At 42.1% G+C, this 18,852-nt stretch overlaps 1 long non-coding RNA gene across 1 annotated transcript; it reads left to right on the top strand.

The window, feature by feature from the left end:
- The first annotated feature begins 6,670 nt into the window (after positions 1-6,670).
- LOC309373457 lies at positions 6,671-12,171 on the top strand. Its single transcript, XR_014170050.1, has 3 exons — positions 6,671-6,719; positions 8,405-8,448; positions 12,089-12,171. It is a non-coding gene; the product is annotated as an uncharacterized lncRNA (long non-coding RNA).
- The last annotated feature ends 6,681 nt before the right edge of the window (positions 12,172-18,852 follow it).

Below are 18,852 nucleotides of genomic sequence, written 5' to 3'. Positions count from 1 at the left end.
ATGATGATAACAGCGTGCAGGTTGGTTCATATGAGGAAAGGCAGTCCTTGAGGTGACTATGTTTTATATTTAAATATTTTCTTCCACTTTGGATCATAAAAGCCTGCAAGTCCATACATAGGACCATGTGCCTGCACATGAACATGAATACATGGATAAATAACAGGAACTACAAATATATGGAAAGCTAATGAAATGTGGGCAACAAGGTGCACTTACACATTTTCCAAAGCTGTTACATGTGAACTTAGACTAAGTAAGTTACATTTAATTACCATAGAAACCATCTGGGATAGTTAGTCAGGACTTAATGCCCATTGATGTTAATGGAAGGTAAGTTCAAATAACATAAGTTTGGATCCAATCCAGTATGCTGTCCTTTTCTCCTCTTTTGCTCCACTCTCGACACAAAGGTCTCGGAATGAAAATAAAAACAATGCAACATTTCAAACCTGTACTTAGAGCAATTGTCTACGCCCTTTGTCAAGACATTTTGGGATGTAAAACTCTCCATGTCTTACTAGCTCTCCTCGGTGTTTCTCTTCATTAAATAAGACAAAGAACACAGCATGAATTGCTTGGGATAATCAGTAACATAGACTTAAGGACATCAATCTGCAGTGCTCTAGGAGAGCAGACTGTGCCCACAAATGAGTTTTAGAGGAAGTCTTTTCAGCCTGTCAATGGGAGCTGCTTCATATTGTCTTTATGGAAGGTCACATTGCTGGTCAGCCTCCCTCTGTGCAGAAGAAATTCCTCTACAGATCCTCTGAACAGTCCTCACATGATATATCAGGCCCTGGTGTGAGGGGTCAGGGCATTTACAAGATCTCCTGTGGTTTCAGAGAGGTGACCAGAATACAGATTCTTGGCCCTCTGGGCTGAAAAAAGAAAGGCACTGATTCTGAGGAGAATACAAACCAGAAAGCATATCTAATTGATTGAGAGGGCTTTGACTGCTCTGTGTAAACAGTGTTTTCCACAATGTAGATCTTTTACTAATTAAGCATCTTGAGGAATGAGTTAATCAACAAACAAGTGCCAAGAGCCATCAATGTTCAACGATCAATAAAAGCTGCAGATACCAAAAGCCACAGAGAAGTCTGAGACGGGTGAACTTTGGGTTCAGATTGTCAAAATAAAGGATCTAAAGCTGGCTTCCAAAGTCCACATTTAGCTGCACAAATTAATGGCCTGGTTTTTCTAAAGCATCTTACATTGTGAAACTATTGCTTGACAACTACTGGATGCTAAATGTATGAAACATGAGATTGCTTGCCAAGTGCCTAAGTTAGGAATTCTAAGACAGTGGCTAGGGAACATTGGATGTTCAGTCAGAATCAACAACATTGGGAGCTGAAGACCAACCTCTTAGCTGAATATTTTTAAGGGTACGTTTGGAGCATGACCCTCTCCATTGTACATTAATATTTGCAGTCTTGTGTATGGTGGATTCAAATGCATGATGGATTCAAATCTTTACTGTGAAGAAGATTTTAATCCCAATTATTAAATAGATTTTCTATTCCATAATTTATTCAAGGAGTTCAGTATAGTGTATGTAGTTCTCTCTTCTCCCATTTTATCCTCACAACCCATGCGTTAGGTTAGGCAGAGAGAGTGACTGGTCCATGGCCAGCCAGTGAGCTTTGAGGCAGAGTGGGGAATTGAACCTCCAGTCCAACTGTCTTCTCATTATACTACACTGGCTCTTATTTCTGATTATCCTGGCAGATAGTCCAAATCCACATGTACTTCTTGGTGACTACTTGCTATCTAAATCACCCTAAAACATGTATCTGTACAATCTAGTGCAGTATTGTCTACTTTGACTGGTAGTGACTCTCCATGGTTTCAGGCAGGATTCCCCCCCCCCCCAGCCCTACCTGGAGATGCTGCCAGGGATTGAGAACTGGGACCTTCTGCATGCAAAGCCAATGTTCTGCCACTGGGCTATGGCCCTTCCCTCAAGCTTTTGCTCAAATGCTGGAAGGTACAGCAAACTCAGGCAAAACAGCAGCCCTTAAAGCAGGCTGGTTTGAAGCTTCACAAGGAATTGCATCTTAAAGAGATGAGAAGGCAAGGTTATCAGGAACATAGGAAGAGTGACACATGATGACTTGGTACTACAATGGTTCTTCCAACACAGTGCAGCCACCAACATAACCTTCAGTTCAGACTGCATGGGCTGTATGCATACAACTGTCCAGATGCCTAGTGCAGATTGCCTGAGTCTACATCAGCAACATGTCTGATGTGTAAACAACCTAGTATGGAGTAAAAATGCAGCCTCAGCTCTAGCTAGTTAAAAAATCAGCATCCTCTTTCCTTTCCCCCCCAAATTTCTATTTATAGCTTTATAATGAACTCTGAGGTTTGAACAATGTGCTTTAACTGCAACTTGAATCTTGATTAATAACGTATTTCCTTGTCATGAAGAAATTCTCAGTGTTGATAAATTGGCTCAAATAATTTGTTTCCTTAACAGGGCTGATGTTGATGAGTTCACAATACTTTTCCTTATTTTATTTATTTATTTACTTAGTTTTAAAGAACACTTACAGGGAAGCAGCTTTATAAATTGCACACCAGTAAATATAACAATCTAAGTCTGGCACATCATCAAGAGCCTATATTTTTAACTTCTTTTGGTAACATCAACAAAGAGCAAGACTGCAGCAGCCAGATGTTTTGTAACTCTGCTGTACTACCTAATAGTGTTGATGCAGATTTTATGCCACTTAGCTTTGCAGGTGTCAAGAGCATACCACTAATTGGACACTGGACAACGATTGGGAATGGTCTGGTTTTTATACGATGAACAGTCACTGACAGATTTTATGTTTAGGTCATTGAAATGCACTAACATCAGCAACAAAGGACAACAAAATTGTAGGGTCTCCTTGGATTCCTCCAAACAACCTACTTATTGAGCTCTCACCCTGATCTGCTTACACAAAACGTGTATGGAGGTTAGCCTATGCCACGTCTTTCTTGAACATTTGTTCCAATTTGTTTGTGGGGATGGTCTAAGCTTGTGACTGGACAATGAGAATTCATCCTGATTTGCTTGTGTGGTGGTTATACATCTTCCTGTTAATAATTTGTTCATTCCATACTTCTCAGTGCATTTCTCCTATTTTCTCCTATTTTCTCCATTTTGGAAAATAGTGAATTTGTTGCACCACGGCAGCAGAGCACATTAATTCATTTCAACTGCCAAACCTATCTTTCCTGTATGTGCCTGAATCCCTCCAGAAAAATACTGACAGTCCGGAGGTGACCCATTGGTCTTTGTAGAATCTTATCAGGAGTAGATAAGAGGCTGGATCAAACTGACTGTTGTACTATAAAGCATGCTGTTGCTTTTTCTTGTGGTCTGGTACATGAAGGATATCCAGTATCATACTTCCATGAGGCCTGCACTGTGGATTCTTTTTCCTGTTTAAATTATTTACTCAGGTGTGAGTATGTGTAAGAGAGCAGCGGGCATAGGGTGCACTAATTCCTCCCTTTGTATTAAACATAACCTAGAACCGTGACTTTGAATGATAAAAATTGCTTATTTCAATTGTCAATACTGGGCAATATCATCTCAGCAAATTTAATTTACATTCGCAGAGTATAAAATCTGTGATCGGAAAATAGAACAAATGTCCCTTAATTATGTTAGACACTATATTAATGAGTTCACTTTCCTAAAAGCATCATTACTTTCTGGCAGCAAGGGGGCCAGAAAGTAAAGTGCATCTTATACTAAAGAAAACAACCTAGATACTTTGTCAGTCTCCAAAGTAACAACAGATAAATGTTGAGAAGAGAAATCAGATTTGTGAACAGACCCAAAAATAAAGAGGCAAGACACAAGTGATGGGTTGAATTAGAGCCACAGTTTATTTATAGTAACTGCAAATGAGAAGAGTAGGAACCTAACAATTTCTACCTTGGGTGAGCCAAACCCTGCCCATTCCAAGAGGCGAAAAGCCTGGGTCCTACCTTATGGCGAGTAGGGAGGCCTACCGGCCCCAACCAATCCTGGACCCCACAACTTTGGGCAGGTGCAGCAGCTGAGCCTCAGGAACATTTCACATCCAGGCTATGGGCACGGCAACCCTGAACAGTTGACCTCTGGAAACACCGTTCGCTTTCAAAAGTGCCTAAGGACGCTCACCTGTTACCTGATCTCCACCTTAATCTTCCTTGCACCTTCGTGCCAACAATGTGACATATTTAACCATGCAACCAAATCAATCCATTTTACAGCACTGACTTCTAAACACCAATATTTCCCAAATTCAGTACAGAGCAGGTGAATAAAAGTACTTCAGGGCAGGCAAAAAAATTCCTATTCAACCCCGACATGGCTGGTGATCCTATAGGGAAACAGAGGGCTGGCAGGAAGGGTGCAAAAATAAAGCCAAGGTACATAAAGTCTGTGACCATACCAATGTGTGCTCACTGCATCCTGGGTCCACTGCAGCAAGGTTCCCAAATGCAGCATGGCTGGTGTGAGCAGACATAAAGGATTAGGTTAGAATCAACACATTTTAACTCGTGCAAATGACCACATTATCATTAGTACAAAGCACCTTGTTCTTGCCACTTTACTCCCACGATGTAAATGAAATGTATTTCTATATATATATCTCTTATTATACACACCAAAACGCAAATGGTTTGGAGCCATTGCTTGCTCTCCCCGCTCTTTTTTCACCATTTTACATTCTACAATGTAATGACTAATTGGCTGAGTTTCCCAAGCTATTTTATGTTTCTCTTGCTCTGGTTACAAGTCGTACTAAACCAGCGTCTCCACAGGGACCTATAGACGGCCAACAATTCCAAACGCTTATATAGCATTCCCCTTTGCTTCTAATGCGTAAAACATTTACGAGTAATTTTGCAAATGCATTAAGGAGGACCACCTCCCCAGGAGCCCTCCCCGTCTTCTGTCGGGCACTAACCCCTCACCTCTCACACACTGCCGGCGACCCAGTCCTTCCTGCCTGCTCCTCTCCCTGCCGCCCCCCCCCCCCCGCGCTCCTTCACCAGTTAGCAGCACAACTTTCTGTTTGTGCCAGTGGGGCGGCCTGGCGAGACCACAATTGCTCTACTCCACAGATTGACGAGCCCTCAGATGCCGATTTACTGTACATGGCAGCCACTCTGGAGCCGAGGCACATCTGGAGTGGAGTAAGCTTACCGAGAAACAGGGGCCAGCTTTAACTGGAGCCAGTGGAACTGAGAGCAGCCGATGAAAGGCAGCTTTCCCGCCTTCCCCTTCCCCTCAGTCCCTGGGTAGATTTCCTAATGTAAACAGAGTCGATGGGGGGAAGAACACAGTAACTCTTTGCAGAATGTTTGTTGTTTAATGTGCTTTATCTACTTGAGGTCAAAATAGTGCCTTAGAAAAACAGAAGCTTTGCTTTTCATCTAAATAGCTAAAAGCTTGCGTATTACTATAGTGGTTTCTTTCTTTCTTTCTTTCTTTCTTTCTTTCTTTCTTTCTTTCTTTCTTTCTTTCTTTCTTTCTTTCTTTCTTTCTTTCTTTCTTTCTTTCTTTCTTTCTTTCTTTCCTTCCAAGAGGCTGGAGTGGGAAAAAGTGACACTTTTGTGTTTATTTGTTCCTTTTTTATTATCATTTAGGGGCATAATTATCCCAAACCAAATGAAAAACAAACGGTTTGTCTCTGCTAAAGTTCTCAGTGCCTCTTTTTTAATGTATAGGAAGATGCTTTAACCCACAAGAAGGGTACATATCTGTTTATTGTATGTACCATTTAAACAGTAAAAATCTAAAAGAACAAAAAGATCTGCCAAACTCATCTGTTCTGATTTTTAAAAAATAAATCCCTCCAACCCTCCATTTATATTATATGAAAACAGAATAAAAAGATTATAGATGGAAGCTTTGTTTTACTGAACTGCAAATAACTTGTGCATCCTGGTGCCAACTGCAACTCGGGGGATTCTTAATTTCTTTTCTACATCCAGAGGACATGGTTGTTTTAATCTGTATGGACCGATTTCCTAACTGAATCTTTGCGTTATTTATTTGCTAACAATATATGAGGTTTTTAATAGCAGAATGAGAAGTTTGCATGGAATGAGAAACTGACATCTTATTTCATAGTTAATTAAAGGGGAAGGCATATAAATGAAACAGAGGATCTGTGGGTAGAAGAGAGAAATTGTGATAGGGGTTTCATATTACACTTCATAATCACTAAAATGAAATGGGTCGAATTTTTAAAACACTCAGCGGGCCTTTCAATTTTAATCCTACCGTATTAAAGGTAATGATACAACATAAGTTTAGTCGGAACATGATTAGGCTGGTGTTGAGAGCTGGAGGATATGGCATATCGACTGCAGTATGGAGCCCCACACAACAAATCTCGAGACCCACACAGGCATTCAGAAATCTTGTTTTTCCAATGTACCTGTTTCCTTTGCTCGCCTTTCAAATCCCATCTAAGGTTTCTCAAATGCAAAAGGATGCATTAAAAGTGTTATTTGGACCACAACTTGCTAAAGGTTTCTGAGCATTGCTGCCTGACTCTGGTGAAATGTCCTTTTAAATCAGCAATCCTGTCTATACCCACTTACCAAGAAGTAGGCCTCAGTGAATTCACTGGGGCTTTTTCTGATTAGACGTGAACAGGATTCTGCTGCCCTACAGATAACTGCTTGTGACTTGGTGGGAGGACCATCTCGCAGTAGTTAGACTCTTGCACTTAGAAGAGCTGGTGGGGCTAACAGGGATGTGAGAAAAACATTGTTTTGTCCTCATCAAAAAAAGCACACTTATTCCAGAGGGTCCTGCAATGCTGCGTGGAGGACACTGATGTGTAAAATGCTGAGTGTGGGTGTCTGAAGAGGAACCTCTACATGCAACCAGGACCCTGTTTGTTCAGGCATCTTGATGGTGAGGAGCAGCGAAGTCTCCTCTTCAGAGGTCCATGATCACCACAAGGATGTCAGGGGGTGGGGCTAAAGTGGTCATATGATGGCAAGGGCAGGGCCAGCAGCACAGCCTTGCTCCTTGGTCTACACATGAGTGCCTCCTACATGAAAAAGATGTGAATAAGACTTGTGTTTATGAATTAATATGATGGGTGTGTGACCTTTCAGCCCACATGGTTTAAGCACCTCTGTCTCTGAGGTACCTTCTCTTTTCAACAGCTGAAGACTTGTTCAGTCTGTGAGCACTTGTTCTAGCTCTTCTAGTCTCTGCATTTGTATTGTTTGTTGAATCTTGCTCAATACTCCACAGTGTAACCATTGTATTGGATAGAACAATATACAGCACCCTAGCAGCATGCTAGAAAATGCTTGCTGGTGCCCCATTTCTCCACTGGCCAAACCAGAAGTGGCAACATTTACACAGTCATCTATTGTGTGGTTTTTAAAGAGGAAGTAGCACCTGTGGATTAGGTTCCTGGGCCTCCTATTTGCCTTGTGACAAAAGGGTTAATGGGTGCTACCAGGGTCCCCTACACCTGTTATTTACTCTAAGAAAATAATGGTGTCCCATCTAGTCTGGTCCCTAGTTGGAGGGAGGTAAATGGCTAGGTTTTTCTTAAAGGAGCTGTATGCAGTTAGTTCACTATCCCTAGATACAAAACACAGGGCACTAACACAAATATTCTTATGAACCTGAAAAGGCTGCATACAGATCTGTGCTTGTATGCCCACTGAATAAACAGTACACAGCAGCACAGACAGCTTTGACAGTACCAAACACCGTTTTGTGTGTTGAGTGTGTGTGTGTGCGCGCGCCTGCTGGATTTAAACTACCCCAAATGGGATTGGCTCTGTCAAAGCAGACAATGCCAAAAAAAGGTAAAAGAATGCTTCGGTAAAATATTCACCCCTGCCAGATATCTACCTTCTACTGCATACAGAGCCAAAAAGAAAGAAAAAAAGCTGAGCAGCAAGAAGATGAATGAGAAAAATGCTAAAGATAAAAGCACAGATAATTAGGAAATATGTTAGATTTCCTGTTAGACTCTGTAAGATTATTTAGAGCTAATCTGTGTATGTACCATTCAAACCGGCTGTTCATATGACAAGATGCTTTGAATGGATCATAGGGTGAGATAATTACCTTAAAGGACAAAAGTGATATACTGTATTTGCTTAAAAAATGGATTAGATAAGCATCTAAGCCGAATGATTTATCAGAACACATTTCTCTCTGGGAGTATCTTTAAAATTGTCACCAGTACTTTCCAGCCAATATGCTTTTCTAAGCAGAATGGTACCTCTGAAGCAACAAAAAAAAGTAATTATTTGACTCCTAATTTACATGTGGGATTACTTGAAGATTTACACAACTGAAACAACATAGTATGGATTGATTTACAGATATAATTTTCCTTTCCTTTCTTTTTCTTGATAGGTTTTCTACTTTAGCCCACACAATCTTGGGGGTCTGAATATAGAGTAAGAATGCATTTTCCTCATAAATTGCAGACTATTTATTTCTGTGCAGTTAGATTAATAACATATATCCAAACTTAAACAGTAGGTTTATGCAAAACCACGCTTTAGCCACAAATACTTGCGTTACCTGATTTTCCCCTCTCCAAATGGATTATACTTGCAGAAAATCTGGAAAAAAGCCATTTGCAGCCCCCTTTCCTTGAATAGGTATGCAACTCGAAATTGATATAATGCATGTAACATAAAATACCAAACAGGAAAACTGTAAGACAAGAATAGTAGAGAGACAGGCAATAGTGATTATTCCATAAAGACTTATATTAATAGAAGAGCAGGACTTCTGAAAAGGTTGTGTCAGCCGTTCAAGAACAGATATATAATTCCTCTTCCAGACACATGATATGGAAGTACTATGACAACGCAGACACCATGGAGCCATTGATTTGGAAACATATGAAACTACTATCAGAATTTGGTTTAAGACCTCCAGTCAGTTAAATGTTTAAACATGGGTTTCAGAGTGTACAAAAACGGGAAGCATTTGCATAAATTTTGTGGCTTACAGCCATGCAAATTGACTTTGCTGAAGGCAAGTCTCCAATACTGAAATGAGCCAATTTATTTTGGATTGAAAAACCTTATTTAGTTGCATGGTACAGGTGTTTATAAACTTTATAAACATAGTTATACTTTGGAAGAGATTCTGTACCATAAAGGTACACGTTCCTTTTTAACCAGGCCTTTGGTTGATTCGATTGATATCCTATGCCCTTTTAAAATGTGTTTTTGGTGGGGAGGGGGTGTCATTGGGTTGTTGCTTTTATTTTGATTATGTATTTTGTGGTTTTACGTTTTGATTTTATTCTGTGAACCGCCCTGAGTCCTGCAGGTATAGGGCGGTATATAAATTCAACCAACCAACCAACAAATAAATAAATAAATAAATAAAGCACACCAAAATTGTGATGAAATGGTTGTGTGAAAGTGTGCAGATGTATTATAACTGCTCTGCATACAAATTCAGGTGCTTGAGAAGATTAAGAAAATGTGAAGATTGGCATATTTGTAGGACAAATACATCCTATAAAAACTTGAAACAAATAATTTCTGCTTTAGAAAAAAACCTACATGTTCATTAGCCCAGTTATGCCCACCTGAGATTTTTGATGCAGCTATCAGGAATGGTGCTTACCTCTGAGTAGACATTCATAGGATTGAGCTGTAAGTCTCCATAACTATCATTGTTGGGTTTTGTTTTTGTTTTTGTTTTTGCCTGTTTAGCAGCAGAGTAATTGAATTACAACTTGTCAACTGTAAACAGTATTTCAAAACAAAACAAAACAGACAGGGTAATATTTCTCCAACCAAAATATGTACTTATTGCATAAATTTTCAGACTATAATTCCGTTCCAAATATAAATATCCTAAAATAAACCACGGTACATTTTAGAATAAGCACGAACTAAAACAAAGAAATTGAGAGAACCACTAGAACAGTGTTTCCCAACCTTTTTTGGGCAAAGGCACACTTGTTTCATGAAAAAAATATCGAGGCACACCACCATTACAGCCCCGTGACGTCAGCGCGCAGCGTCACGCCGGGAGGGACGCACGAAAGTGTAAGTTTCAATTTTTCCCCCTCCCCCTTGCCTTCCTTCTGTGCCAACCGCCAAAAAGCCAAGAAAAAAGCCAAGACTTTAGGGCAGCAGGTCGACACGGAAGAAGCTCCTACCTAAGGACAGGTGCGACGGCCGTGTCCTCTTCTGCCACACTTGGCAGCCCTGCCTCACGGTCGTGACTCCCACCCTGATTTCTCCCCGCAGTCTGTCCCCCGACCTCTTCTGAAGGCTGGGGGGGGGGACAAGGGCTTTTCTTCCGACCCCCAGCATTTTAAAAAACCCCGGGACAGCGGAGGCGGGGGCGAAAGCCTTTGCTCCCCCCTGCCTGCCTTCCCGGGAGAGGCAGCGCGTTTCTCCGCTGTCCCGGACGGCTTTTGAAGGCAGGCTTTTGAAAGCCGTCCGGGACAGCGGAGAAACGCAGCGCGTCCTTGCCGCTGTCCCCCGACTTGGCTGGAAGGCTGGCGGGGGGAGAAGCCTGCTGCTTCCCGTCGCCAGCCCCGCAAACTCGGGGGACAGCGGGAGAGGCGCAGCGCGCCATCCCGCTGTCCCCCGACTTGGCTGGAAGGCTGGCGGGGGGAGAAGCCTGCTCCTCCCCATCGCCAGCCCTGCAAACTCGGGGGACAGCGGGAGAGGCGCAGCGCGCCATCCCGCTGTCCCCCGACTTGGCTGGAAGGCTGGCAGGGAGAGAAGCCTGCTCCTCCCCATCGCCAGCCCCGCAAACTCGGGGGACAGCGGGAGAGGCGCAGCGCGCCATCCCGCTGTCCCCCGACTTGGCTGGAAGGCTGGCGGGGGGAGAAGCCTGCTCCTCCCCATCGCCAGCCCCGCAAACTCGGGGGACAGCGGGAGAGGCGCAGCGCGCCATCCCGCTGTCCCCCGACTTGGCTGGAAGGCTGGCGGGGGGAGAAGCCTGCTCCTCCCCATCGCCAGCCCCGCAAACTCGGGGGACAGCGGGAGAGGCGCAGCGCGCCATCCCGCTGTCCCCCGACTTGGCTGGAAGGCTGGCGGGGGGAGAAGCCTGCTCCTCCCCATCGCCAGCCCCGCAAACTCGGGGGACAGCGGGAGAGGCGCAGCGCGCCATCCCGCTGTCTCCCGACATGGTTTGGAGGCTGGCGGAGGGCTTCCTCCTCCCCCAGCCCCGCAAGCTCCCAGAGCGATGCCAAAGCTGCGCGCAGCTTCGGCATGGCTCTGGGTCCCGTTCTGGGGGAGGGGGAAGCTCGGGCTTCCCCCGCCCCAGCCCCACGCCTGGCGGTGGGGGAATAATTTTTTTCCCCTTTATTCCCCCCCCCCCTGCCAATTTTTCCCGCGGCACACCAGGCAAAGTCTCGCGGCACAGTAGTGTGCCGCGGAACACCGGTTGGGAAACACTGCACTAGAAGAAGAACAAAAACATAGGGAAAGGAAACCACAAAAATGGGGGGGGGGGAGAGAGAATTGGAATTGCAGGCATTAAGTAATATGCTGAGTAAGCAAAGAATGCTGTAAAGTACAACTAGGTGAGGAGAACGGAAGAAAAATACCACAAGTTTACTGTCGAATCAGAAAGTAATAAATCCCTTTAGCTGAGGCAGATTCTGTTTCCTTATTCCAGTGGATTCAGATGTGGAATTGTAAAGTGTGGTGTTATGATGCAACAGGAGTTTGATTTCTGGAAATACTGTAACTAGAGGTGGTGAGGTTGGAACTCTTATCGCTATATAAGGAAAGATCATCTGGATGAAAACCCCAGACACATTTGACCAGTGGCTGAAATGTGGATATTTTCTATGCTGTTGCGGTCAAAACCCATACATTTCAAATCCTCAGCTTAACATGGCTCTCTTTTTTCCCCATTTAGAGTTAAGATATCAGCCTCTTCCTACCACATTACTACAAAGAAAACCTAGCAGTGGCTGCTACTGAACTCTATAAATACTTGTAATATCTCCCCATTGATCTTGATTGCAGAAATAGCTTTAATGGAAGAAATGCAACTCTATTAATACAGAGAATGATTTTAAATGAGAGTTTCTTTGATTTCAAGATGCCTCAGCCTTCTGCAGGTCTGCACCAAGACACCTATCAACACAAGCTCTGCTATTCTGAGGAACACATATTGTAGAGGGATATGAATAATAGGTTAAACAGGCCACAACTTTATTGAAGGAACATGAAAGGCATGTATCAATTAAGACGAGGAGATGGTTCTTGCCCCTTCTGAAGAGTTGCCTAGGAGGACTAGCATGGATGGATAGCCAACTCACTGTCTCCCTTGCGTCACTGAGCAGAACTCTGAGCTTCACTGATGAGCTGTAACCAGAGGCATAGCATGGGAGGCTTTCTATATTGTTGAGACTATATTGTGTGGGACCCCCTACAGAAGATGCATACAAGGGGGGATGAAGATTGTCACTCATAATAGTTTATTTGCACCTAGAAAATTTGAGTCCCTGATATGGCACATTTGCTTATTGTGGCCTTGCACTGAAGCACATGAAGCCAGAAAGAATCGGGCAGGATACTAACAAATAGACCCCCCAAGGGAATTGAAAAGGTCTAGACTTCAGTTTTAGTGAAGCTCCTTGTCCCATGCATATATGGCTGATTTCTTTATTTTCTAGGTATGCCTTTGCTTCTTTTTCAAAGTAAAGTTTGGATTTCAGCAGAAGCAATGCTGTACTCCTATCATTTTGTGAATGTTGAAATACCATAACTGTGGGAAATCAATTCAAGAATGCACAACACAACCAAAGGCAAATAATTACTGTATTTTTTGCTGTATAAGACTCACTTTTCCCCTCCTAAAAAGTACGGGGAAATGTGTTTGCGTCTTATGGAGCGAATGCAGGTTGCGCAGCTATCCCAGAAGCCAGAACAGCAAGAGGGATTGCTGCTTTCACTGCACAGCGATCCCTCTTGCTGTTCTGGCTTCTGAGATTCAGAATATTTTTTTTCTTGTTTTCCTCCTCCAAAAACTAGGTGCGTCTTGTGGTCTGGTGCGTCTTATAGAGCAAAAAATATGGTACAAAGAAGCATGTTTCTCTTTTTTGAGTGAAAAGACTTTGCAGTACAGAACGTTGACATAGAACGAGTTTTGCTTTCTAGTGGGTATTGAAAAACCACGATAACAGTGAGAACCAAGCAACATGTAGCTCCAATCTGGTAGTCTGTGGTTGAAAAAAAAAATCACAGGTTATTGCACTGCATGATGCCTGTGGAACACAGAGAGTATTAATAATAGAATCAGAGAATTAGAGAATTGGAAGGGAACAAAAATGTCATCTAATTCAGCCCCCTGCAATGCAGGAATCATGTATAGTAACATTTTAAAAATGGCATTAAGAAATAAAAGTTATCAAATGACAATAATGTGGCGAAATCGAGAAATTCCTAGGTAGTATAATAAACCCTAGTGTTCTTACCACAGGGATGTATAGCCTTTGCTACATCCTAGGAACAAAGCCTCAACCAATCCAATTGTGAAGTTAAGTTTTATATTTGCAAGAATATTTACAGTATCTATGCTTCAACTTCTTTATCATCAACTTTGTACAGCAATGGTTTTGAATGAGTGCAATAAATAATGTACTGTCGCTGACTTTGGGTTGTTACCACAGACAGTTTACTTGGCTTTTTCAGCATTTGGAAATGGTATTTCTCACCTCCTCCACACAAGTCTTTTCACCCTCCTGCCAAGATTTTGAAAGGGAAAAATAACTTCATTTTGGTTTGAGGTGTTTCAGAAGTTATTTGAGGAGAAGCATAGCTGGCTACTTGCAGGAACATTAGAAGTCAGCTATGTAGTTCATTTCTAAACACATTTTGGGATGAATTTGTACAAACCCTGGGAAAGAGATGCTATCAAAAATGGACACATTTTGAACTGTCCCCCCCCTGAATTTAACAATAACAGCCGCATTCCCAGGTGTCTATGCAGCATATTAAATAAATATTTAGTGGATGGAAAAGAAACAAATATATCAAGCAGACAGATGGATTACGCATCTATATGTTTAATGGTTTGATTTCTTTTAACATTTAGTTTAGAAACAAGTTGCCATTCATGTATTTGTAACACAGATACAGAATTACAGTGAATAGTCGATGTGCTTCATTGTTACTAGGGTGAAATTTAGCAATTCTCTATTAGCTTTTAGATGATAGCTTGACAGGCAAAGACTTGATGCTTTCATATTATAGCTCTTTAGTCTGGAATTGTCATCTATTATTCACTCTTTTTAAATGAGAAATCCAGATGACACTATTCTAGTGTTTTTTTGGGGAAAAAATCAGGCTAGTTTTTTAAATAATTTTAAATAATTTTAAATAATTGTTCACTTGCAATGCAATTGCAACACCAGTTTGCCCAGGCTGCCCACACAGGCTGCCCAGTGTGGATTGTAAAAGTACTATTTAAAGTTTTCAGGGCTACTGTACCATTAATTAGTAGCTTCCTCCTTGTGGCATGTTTCAAACTGCTCCTGTTCAGCTAGAGAAAATAAGTGAAATGCTCCCAGTTTGAGTAAAACAGTATAGAGGGGGTGTTTCTCCAGTTTAGTAAAGTGAATTGCAGTGCACCACTGGTACACACAGGACTATAGGAAATGTCTGCAATTAGAAATTAGGAAATGGACGTAACATTCTCTCCCTGTCTGATCTTCTTTAAAGCCAGCAGTGCTGGATTAGGATTTCTGCCATGGTAGCAGTGAAGGAGGAAGTTGCTTCAGTTACTTGAAGAGATTTATTTTTCTGTTTGTGTGGGACACCATCCCATTACGTTTTATGGTCTGAAAGTGGCACCATTTGTTGGGCTGCAATTTGGTGCACAAAAAAGCGCATCTTTATGTGCCTACACAGTCTGAAATAATAATGGGGCACAGAAAACATTTTTAAAATATATATTGCTTTAAAATCCATCTTATCTAACAACAGCTGGGAAACTAAAGAGTGGACTGTGGGGTCTTTGGTGGACAGAAAAAGAACTCGTGCACCTGAGGTATGCAGTAAAAATAATGTTTTTTATATATATACTTGTATGCCAGTTCTCATTTACTTTACCTTTAAGAGCCACCCCCACCATTTTTGCAAAGCTGAGCAGGCAACTCTAATGAACAGCAGCAATAAGTAGCCTGTGGCAGTAAAATAAGGCAGACTTCACCCCATGCCCTTCTCTTTTCTCGAGATGAGGAAGTCACTTGTTTGCTTCTGGTGCGTTCCATCCCTTCCCTGGGCTGAAATATATTTGGGTCTGCTGGTGAGCCTGGTAATAACTGTGGTGGCTGCTGAATGGGGTGGGGTGGGGGAGCAGGGAAGCAAAGGGAGTAAAATAAGTGTCAAGGAATTCATTGTCTGTCCTCCACCTGTTGTTATTCTGGTCCCAATCAACCTGCTAGCCAGGCTGGAGCCAGTGGCCATCTGGAAACACTGCTCTGTTTATAAACTTGGCATGAAGCAGCACTCCCGGGCCCTGACCTCCCACACAAATCTGGAAACAATTAGAGCAAGATGATAGGCAGGCAAGGAGAGCGAGAGCAAGAGCGAGAGCAGGACGGAGAGGAGACTGCAGGGGAGAGAAGAACAGAGAGTTCCTTTGCTCTTCGACTAAGAGGGGATTGTGGATGTTTCTGATCGAAAAATATATTCCTATCGTTCCTGCCCAAAGGTTACCCCATGATTTAAGGATACAGTAATGATGGCTCTTCTGCTGCTTTAATCTGGCTTTTCCAAATTGCCTCTTCTATTTATTAAGTTTCAAAATTTTCACCCGTACAACGAAGGAACGGAGAGAAGTAAGTTCAAACCGCAACCGCAACTCAAGGCAATCTTTCTGAAAACCAGATCATATGATACAGTTCCTACTCATTTTTACCAGCAGTAAAATCTGCCACCCAGAGAGCTCATATTTGTGTGCTTTCTATGGGGGGGGGGTGGTGGCTTCCTCATCCTGCCTTCTAATAAAATATGGGACACTTTGGGGGGTTCTCTTCATCACCAAGCCCTCCTGGCAGTGATTCCCTTGAAAACGTTTGTTGTGTTTGCTCCAATAAAGCCAGGCCTTCATGCATGCACCCAGTTCAGGTTCTGCCTAATGAAGAATTAGCCAGGCAGGTAGCTTGCCAAACATGAATCTGATTAAGTGGAGACTCAGAGAGAAGGAAGCTTTAAAAAGAACAAATCAGGCACTTCCCTTTCTAGAATAAATTGTACAAGCAACTTTGTTCTTCCTAAGTCTGAGTAATTTTACCATGGCAAGTACAGATGCCAGCATGTTGCTTCATTTCTCACAGTTTGTCCATTTAGTGGAAAAAAAGGCTGCCAGATGAGACGATCTTACAGTAACTCCTGTATGAGTAAAGGGAAGTTAAGCAGAGCTCTTGCTTCTCTATCAGAACTTAAGGCATCTTTTTCAAGAAAGATGTTGTAGGCTACAACTCCCACCAGGACCAGTTGTTTGGGATGATGGGAGTTGTAGCCCAACAACATTTGAAGGCCCAAGGTTGAGAAAGGCTGACTTAAGAGTTCTTTTTCTGCTGTAGTGTCTGGGGGGGACTATACCACTTGCTTTTTCTGAATTTGAAGTTTTCCCTCAGTTGCAAACAAGTAGTTTGTAGAAACTGTTGCTTGGATTCACACTGATATGAAATGTAGTAAACAGGTTGTTGTTATATGTAGTTTTGTTTTAATGTGGGGTTAACCGTTAAATCAGTTTTGCTACTGATAGTTGACATGGAAATTGTGATAATATGCACAGTATCACATTGCTTAAAGAAAACTTGTTATTTATAAAGTATGAGTACGAAATAGGGTGGACTCCCAAAAGCATTTTGCTATGCACTGAAATGCATTTTGCTGTTTAGAAAATATGCTAGGTTGCAACTCTTCTGTTTCTATCACATCGTATGGGTATTATTCTTATGGAATTCCTATCTGATATTTGAAATGGTTGTTGCTGTGTTGGTCCAAGAGAACACAACAGGCAAACTAAGTGAGGCTTGTCTTATTGACTGAACCCTTTGGGAGAGAAAGTGTGGATTTCAAAAACATGTGCTCCCTGCCCCCTTCAATACGAAGGGGCTTGAAAGGAGTGCAAATGGGAGAAGAGTTTAATTTGGCCTTCTTTGAAGTAGCTTTATGACTAAACGTTTCTGTGGGAATGCAAGTTACACAGAACCTTGGCACTGGGGTGGATTTTGCCCATAAGAAAGAGGATATGAGGGAGCTTGATAACTGAGAACTGGATCCTGTGAAGTGCTGAGCACAATATTTCAATCGTGAAAGCCCATAATTTTAAGGAATGTGTGTAGTGCTCAGTGGGACGACTTCCAAGGTGCCAGTTAATCATGTGCTCTGTTGGCGCAGATTCCTTTACAGAATAAAGTTTCAACTGCAGGGACCTCTGTTGTGGGCAAATAAAAAAATAGAAGGCTCCATTGCTGTTGATCTGCTATCTCTACCAATAGTTTGATATCTATAGAGTCTCCCTCCATTAGTAGAAATATGTTTCGTCAGTTACTTACTGGTTTTGTTTTGTTTTTTGCCTGAAAAAGTATCATGTCAGGGTTGTTTGCTGGTGCTATTTGAAAATCTCACCATGGCAGCCAACTCGGGACTGCCTGTATTCCCTCCTTCTTCCTCTTCCTCCTCCTCCTCCTCTCTTCCTCCTCTTACAGAGCCTCTGCAATTTAAAAGAACATAGAACGGAGTGTAGTGCAAAAACAGAGAGGGCTTCTTTAATGCGTGAAATGGCAAAGAGGCAAAAAGCAGTTCATCCACAAGGCTAAAGCAAACATCTTCTTCATGAAGCTCTAGTTGTTTGGTAGCTGCAATTTTGAAATGATATGAGTAGTAACATTTGTTAAAAAATGTTCAGTCTGGGAAATTAGTTCTGAAACTCTTATGCAGCATTGTTGAAATTGGATCAAATTGAACTGTAATATATAAAATATTGTGCTTACTTAACCCCTGTAAACTTATTTCATTTGTCTTTGTGAACTTGCTGGGCTATTAAGGATGCACATTCCTTCCACAGTTAATAACATTTAATATTTTTCTCTGAATTCATAAATTTAATTAGACTTGGTTAATCAATCTCATATTTTTTAAAAGGTTGAAAGACTTTTGAGAAAACTTTTGATTTAAGAACAAGCAAGTATCAAGTTCATGCATTTCAGCTGGTTAATAGCATGCTTACATTATCTTCTAATGCATAATATAGGCCTGAATTGACTGGCTTCTAATTATACTGAAAAGAGTTTCGAAAGCAAAGCCATTTTCATGACTGATAATAAGGCAGCCCAAACCACTCCCTTGGTAATCTCTCACAGCGTCACGGCTGTAAACTATATGGGGACAAGGAATCCCGTTCTCTCCTACCTACCAAGCAAAAGACATGCCACTTTGTGGTAAAAGTAAACAAGAAGGAACTACTTTTAGGTGTAAAATATGTTGGGAGGAATGTCCACGCCTTTGACCTTCAAGCTCTAAGGGTTAGGGAAGCATTTCCAGGCTGAGGGACACATTTCCTCATGGACAACCTTCCAGAGGCCAGTGGCGGGTGGGGACAGAAGCAAAAAGTGGGTGGGACAACAATTGTACCTTTGTACACTGAGCTGCATTCCAGCCACACAGAAGTCAGAAGTTTCCAACCCACCTCCTGTCACATTTCTCTCTCCCCCCCCCCCCCATATTCATCTCTTACTCTTTGGGATGCTGGATGGAACGATCTGTCAATTTCAGTTTTCTCAGTTTATTTTTCCAATCTTAAACCCAATTTCCCACATTTCTGTGGCAATTTTGTGTGTGTGTTTT

Source organism: Podarcis melisellensis (genome assembly GCF_964234715.1).
Source record: "Podarcis melisellensis genome assembly, chromosome: 7".
In the NCBI taxonomy this organism is placed as follows: domain Eukaryota; kingdom Metazoa; phylum Chordata; class Lepidosauria; order Squamata; family Lacertidae; genus Podarcis; species Podarcis melisellensis.
The sequence above is the reverse complement of the archived record's forward strand: the minus strand, read 5'-3'. Positions and strand labels throughout refer to the sequence as shown.